The following is a 7,200-nucleotide window of genomic DNA, read 5'->3' on the forward strand; positions in this document are numbered from 1 at the left end:
TCTTGCCCATTATGAAAGGAAAAATAAAATTCTCTTAATGATTCCAAATTGAAATAAAAAATAAAAAAAATAAAAAATAAAAAAGCTGCCTATTCTTGTTTCCCTATCTGTCAAATAGTCTATTTTCCTACAAGCATGGATGTAAATTGTTTACATTACAAGAAAATTTTGGTTTGATAAGGGTTTCAGAATATAGGATCTCTCCATCTTCAAACATTCTTCACGAGAGAAGAGGGCCAAATTTAATCAGGCTATAAGGTCATTTAACAAAAGCAAAATGATCTTGAATTGCTGACTTCTCTAAAATGGTTAAAAATGGTGTGGGTGGAAGATGTGGTAAAATCTGAAAGAATAACACAGCATAGAAAGTTTTGTAATTGTTCAATATGAGTAGTGGTTTGTATTTTCTTCTTAATGCAAAGCAATTGATAATTAGTTTCAATGAAAAAACATTACAGGTGTTTATTTTTTCCTGATCTCATCTAATTAACTTCATTTTCTTCCTTCTTGATCCTATGCAACCTTTCGCATGTGTCAAGTCTGCACTGTAAAATGGATGGGATTGATCATTTACACTAAACATGTGATGAATGTGGTCTATTTTCAATTGTACTACATCAAACTAGCTTCCCAAAATCATGGATGACAGGATAACTCAGTGTTGGAGAAAAATGCCTTTTTAGGTTAACAGAGCTTGGGAACCCTCATTGTGATGCCCTGACTCTCATGTATGAAAATGCGGAAATCGTGACGTTGGTATGATGACAATATGGGTCACACATCCCCAATGATAAGTGCTCAAGATGTATGCAACCTTCAAACATGTACAATAAAATCGCAGCACATAAATAAAGAAGTCATCTAAGTACTAGAAATTTAAATACAAAACTACCAAATAAAAGTATTATAGAAAGTTATACATCAAAAATAAAGTAAAAACCGATATTTACATAGTCAAAAAATGAGACATAGCCCATGATCCCAAGTGACCACATGTCACTCCTCCAACGGAGCCGATCCCTTAGGCTTGACATCTTCCTCTATATTAAAATCTACGATCCCATAAAACAGAACCGTATGATATCGAATACCATGAGATTATAATTCTCAGTAAGTAATCAACCAAACAACCTAAGAGATAAAAATACATTCATGCAATCAACATGTATGCATGCACCAGGTGAAACATGTATGAGACCCAAAACCATTGTCTCCTTGAAAAAGATTATTTTCCAAGGCACGCCAAAATCTCATTTGGCCAAAAAACAAATCTATTAAAATAACTACTTGCCATTTTCCCATAAAATGGCCCATTAACCAATTATCAACTCACTGTTGGCGGGAATCACAGGCAAGACTCTACCACCAACCCTACAGCGTGCTTTGTAGGCGGGAATTATAGGTGGGACTACCACTATCCCTATAGTTCCTTTCCATACACAGCGCACTGTAGGTGGGAATCACGGGCGGGACTCTATCACTGTCCCTGATTACCACCATCCCTACAGTCTATTTTTTCTCTTTCACATGAAAACCTAATTTTCATTTAAGACACATGAATATGCATGCTATAATGCAATAAAAATTATGACACCAAAACACAACATAATACACGCAAGCATAATTCATCTCAAATAATAAACCTATCCTCAAATCCAACCTAATCCCTATGCTCCTAAGACTCTAAGTCCGGCACAACCAACCAACCAAATTGTAGAAAATATGTTAAAGCAAAAATATATTTAAATCTCAAAAGTTCTTGAAAAAAATTACTTACAATGATGAAAGTCAACTTTGGAAGATCAAGGTGGCGCCAAAAGAGGCAGAGCAGTGGTGAAGTAGTGTTTTACAAGGAGTGGCTGTGGGTCTCAAAATTGAGAATTTCGAAGGGGGAGCTTGGCTGGCTATACAGGGGTATGGAGGAGCTAAGGGAGGTGCTGAGAGGCAGGTGGTGGTGCACGGCGGAGGGGCTAGATTTGGGATAGAGAAGAAGGGAAAGATGTAGGGAAGCTAGGGGAGGGGCCGGAATCATGTGAGAGAGGGAGGGGCTAGATTTGGGATAGAGAGGAAGGGAAAGATGTAGGGAAGCTGGGGGAGGAAGAGGGTGGTCTGGTTAGTCGATGGTGGCAGCTGGTGGTGGTGGTGGAATGGAGTGGGTGGAAACCCACTCGGGTTGAGCAGCATGAGGGAGGTAGAGGGTGGCGTCAGCACTGAGATTGATGGGGGTGGGTCACCGACAAGGGAGTATATGGTTAGCAGTGGTGCGGTGGCCTAAAAATCGCAGATGACGACGTTGAAGTAAAAAGGGGCTGTAGCTTTGAGGTGGGCATGGGGAAAGGTGGCAGCGAGGCAAGGGCTGTGATTGGAAGGGAGTGGTCGTTGGCCGGTAGGGAAGAGGATGGGTTGGGCGGTGGCTTTAGGTTGGGGGAGAAGGAAGCACACGACATGAGAGGAAGGGGAGAGGTCATGCACGGGAAGGGAGCAGGGGAGGAGAAAAAGAAAGAAGAAATGAAAGAAGAAGAAAAAGAGAAAAGGGAAAAAGAAAAAAAGGAAAAAGAAAAAAGAAATGAAAGAAATGAGATCCATCCTTTCATCTTGGGTATCAAAACGGATCCAACGAAAAGGCTTTCAAAACGGCAAATTTAAAAAAAATAATTTAAATGCAGTGACTTAGTAAAATAAAATAATAAAATTCAACAATAAACTAATTTAAAAGAAAGAGCATTTTAAATGATGAAAAATAATTAATAATAATAAAACACTTTGAATTAAATTCCACAATTAGAAATAATAAAATAATACCACTAAAATAATATAAAATTTAAAACAAAAACGCCATAATCTTAATAAATAAAATAATTTATTTACTTAAAAGATACGTAAATATGAGGTGTCACGCTCATACAGTTCGAGGACTTCACCACTTGGTGAATATGCAAAGTCCCCACACTTTGTTTCCCGTATTGAAATGAAGTGTAATAGATGGAAGGCAGAAACAACTAGAAACCAATTGGGCTTTAATAGGAGCTTTATTTTGGAAAGCTTAGGATGGAGTGAATGACTAGGTTTTTACTCAAAAGACCATTCGGAAGTAGAGTTAGTATCTTTTACTCAAAGGCACATATCTCTCAAAATGTCACAACTAGACATAGGAAGCATTTGGCTCCTAACAAGCTTTTATAGGAATCCTTCAACATAAAAAAGGACCAACACTTGTAAGCTATTGAAAGAATTGAAACCTAATGAGAACTTGGCTTGGACTTGCATGGTACTACAAATGCCTTGATTTGATCCACAAATAGGCAGAATCCTTTTGTCCCGTCATGTGGTCTTTGATGAGCTCTTATTTCCTTATGGAGGTGTTCATCATGCACCTCCCCCCCCTCCCCCTTCAGATCGTTGATCATGTGTCTTCTATCATTATTTTTAGCAACAACATGAAAGAACTGATAACTCATTAAGACAGGCGCTCAGGTCTTGTTTTAAGTGAAAGGTTTTGGGTGACTCTCCTGCTACATTGGTGTTTTCACTCCCCTCTCTCCACCATAACAAAATGTTTCCACTATTTCTCAAGAGCAGTTAAAGGGAGTACGACGGGTCAATCACCAAACCATCAGTCTTAACTCCGACTTTAATGAAATTATCCACCAAAATGAAAATTTTGGAGCGGCACTAAGACCCTATAAGAAAATGAAGGAATTTTGAGGAGTGACTGAAGAATTTGGCCTTATTGATCTTGGCTATCAAGGATCTTTGTTTACATGGAGCAATAATAGAGAAGGGAAGAATTTTACAAAAGACTAGATCAAGCTCTCTCAAACTCTGAATGGCACAACTTATTTTTGAAACCAAAGTTGCCACATTGGCTGCACAAACTTCATATCAATGTCCATGACTCCATGAATAAGGGACTATGGAGAATAAAGTAAGGAGAATAAGTCCTTTCAGATATGAAGCTAATTGGGCAAGAAGGGAAGAGTGTAATGACATTGTCAGGAAAGCCTGAAATCATGAATTTTATCTTTTAATCAATATTACAGGCACCGCAAAAGGATTGACAAGGTGGAAGGAAGCTCTTAGGCAATGGAGTAAAGTAGCCTTCATGAAACAAAAAAGCAGTTATTAACACTAAGCTCTCTCAACTCAAAGTATTAAAGGAAGCAAAAGATAGAGATCTCTCAATACATATTAGTAACCTAAAGAAGAAAGTTGATGGAATCCTTGAAGAGGAGGACTTAAAATGGAAGCAAAGAGCAAAGCAAAGATGGCTAAAGGATGGTGACATGAACACTAAATTATTTCAAATGTGTGCTAACCAAAGAAGTAACTCCAATTTTATCAAAGGCATATCTGATTGAGAAGGAAAAACAACAAATACACATAAGGGTATCTGCTCTATTTTCCAAGCTTTCTTTCATGGCCTGTTTAATACCTCCAATCCTACAAGAATAGACGAATGTACTCAATCTCTAAGGCCAAATGTATCAAAGGAAATGAACACTAGATTGCTTTAAGAAATTTCATTTTCAAAGATTGAGGATGCCAAAATCTAGATGAATACTCTTAGCTCCCTTGGATTAGATGGATTTCCAGATGCTTTCTTTCAAAGACATTGGAAAATTGTTGGCAAAGGAGTTTGCAATGCAGTTACAATAGCTTTCAACTCTAATTCTTGGGCCAATGACCTTAATGACACATTTATAGCTCTAATCCCCAAGGTTACAAAACCAGCCAAAGTCACTGAATTTAGGCCTATTAGCTTTTGCAATGTGATGTACAAGATCCTAGCCAAGGTACTAGAAACAAATTGAAAACAATTCTTCCCTTTCTAATTTCTCAAACACAAAGTGCTTTTGTTCCTGGAAGACTAATTATAGACAATATCATGGTAGCCTTTGAATCCATGCATACTATAAGTGCGAATTGCATGTTAAGGAAGGATTTATGGATTTAAAGTTGGACATGAGCAAGGGATATGACAAGATTGAATGGCATTTTTTGGAAGTTGTAATGAGGAATTTGGGTTTTTTCTGGCTGATTGATAGGGCTCATAATGAGGTGTGTTACCATAGTTTGATACACCTTGCTCATTAATGGAGCCCCATTAAAAAAAGTTTAAACCTTCAAGAGGCATTCGACAAGATTATCCTCTCTCAACTTAGATTTTCATACTTTGTTTTGAAGCCCTAAGTCAACTCCTAAACAAAGCAGAAGTTGAAGGACAAATCACTAGTGTGCCATTGGCTAGTGGCCAGATCTATATTAATCACATATTTTTTTGCAAATGATAGCCTCCTCTTCTGTAAAGCAAACTCATTAGAGTGGAGTAGACTACTAAGGTTATTAGAGATCTATAAAAATGCATCAAGATAGAGGCTTAACAAGAAGACATCTATATTCTTCAATAGGAATACTAATAAACGTACAAAGAGTATTATCACTTGCATTGCAGGAAATAGATCTACTCAAACCTATGAGAAATATCTTGGACTTCCAGCTTTAGTTGAAAGATCTTGAGTAGGATCTTTCAATAGTATTATGAATAAAGTTAGAGTAAGAATCAACAATTGGAAGTCAAAATTCTTATCTCAAGCTAGAAAGGAAACCTCTTTTTAAAGTTTATGATTCAAGTAATTCCCACTTACTGCATGGGTGTATTCAAGATTCCAAAATCAATATTAAGGGAGATTAATAGAATAATGCAAGGCCACTGGTGGGGTAAAAAGATAAGGATAAAAGGATACATTGGATCGATTGGAACCAAATGAGGAAATCAAAATCTATTGGAGGGCTAAGATTCAGAGACTTGGATAATTTCAATTTGGTTATGCTAGCAAAATAATGCTGGAGGGTAGTACAGACACCTCATTCACTTGTAGCTCAGGTTATGTATCAGAAATATTATCCAGCAGGGGACTTTTAATAGGAAAAAATGGGCAGGAATCCTTCATTCATTTGAAGTAGCTTCGTGGTAGCAAAATCAATCTTTGAAGAAGGATTATTTTGGATAGTGGGCAATGGAGAATCCATCAAGATCAGCTCTAATAAATGGATCTCTCTGCTCACATCCTTTAAGATACAAAGTGGTTCCCACAGAACTCTAGCAAAGGACAAAATGGCTATGCTAATAATCCAATACTCTAGAAAATTGAAATATGTAGCTAATCAATGAGATATTTTCGAGTAAAGAATCTGAAATAATAAGCCAAATTCTTCTCTATCATTATGGCAGTGCTGATAAACTGATATGGGTTAAAAGTGCCTATCACTTACAATGATGTTTACGAGAGAGGAACAAGGGCCAATCATCCAGTAATCAACACCAAGAGGATAAACGTCATAAGGTGTGGGGGTGGTCAGTTCCTAATACTGAGAAACTTTTCTTGTGGAAAGCTTGCCAAGATGGTGTATATACAAAATTTAAGCTTTTTAAAAAGAAAGTAATGGAAAATCTAATGTGCCCCACATGTGATCAAGAACAAGAGACCATTGGGCATGCACTCTTGACATGTGACTCAACAAATGATGTTTGGAGACAATATTCTAGGAAACTTTAGAAAAGCAATTTTGGTCATCAGAGTTTTAAAGATACCATGCTTTCAATCTTAGCATCTATGGATAGTGAGGTGATGGAGGACTTGCAGTAGTGGCATAGAGAATATGGAAAAGAAGAAACAACTTGATTTTTCATAAGGTCTTCACCCATCCTAATACACTGATTAAAACAAACATCTCAAAAATTGCAAGACCTCAAACTTATTAACTAGAAAGATCTTTCTCAGTGTGCAAATTCTCCACTAATTAGTAGTGTTTGGGTGGTACCTTCAAGGGATATTGTTAAGATTAATTGGGATGCATCAATGAACAAAAAACTATGCAGAGTAGGTATTGGTGTAATTGCAAGAGACTGAGAAGGAAAAGTTCTAGCAACTATGAGGATTAACAGACCATTATTTTTAGATCCTATGCTTGTTGAATCCTTTGGTGCACTTCAGGCTATTATTTTTGGGATTGAGTCAGAATTACAATAGATCATTCTAGAAGGTGATTCATTACTTGTTGTCAAGGGCATCAAATATTCAGATCAAAGTTGGGACAACAAAGGGATGATAATTGCAGATGTTAAAAGTTTGCACTGTAAATTTGTTAAATGGTCTATAAACCATGTTGAAAGGGATGGAAATAATGTAGTTCATGCTC

This window comes from Carya illinoinensis, chromosome 7, assembly GCF_018687715.1.
Source record: "Carya illinoinensis cultivar Pawnee chromosome 7, C.illinoinensisPawnee_v1, whole genome shotgun sequence".
Classification (NCBI taxonomy): domain Eukaryota; kingdom Viridiplantae; phylum Streptophyta; class Magnoliopsida; order Fagales; family Juglandaceae; genus Carya; species Carya illinoinensis.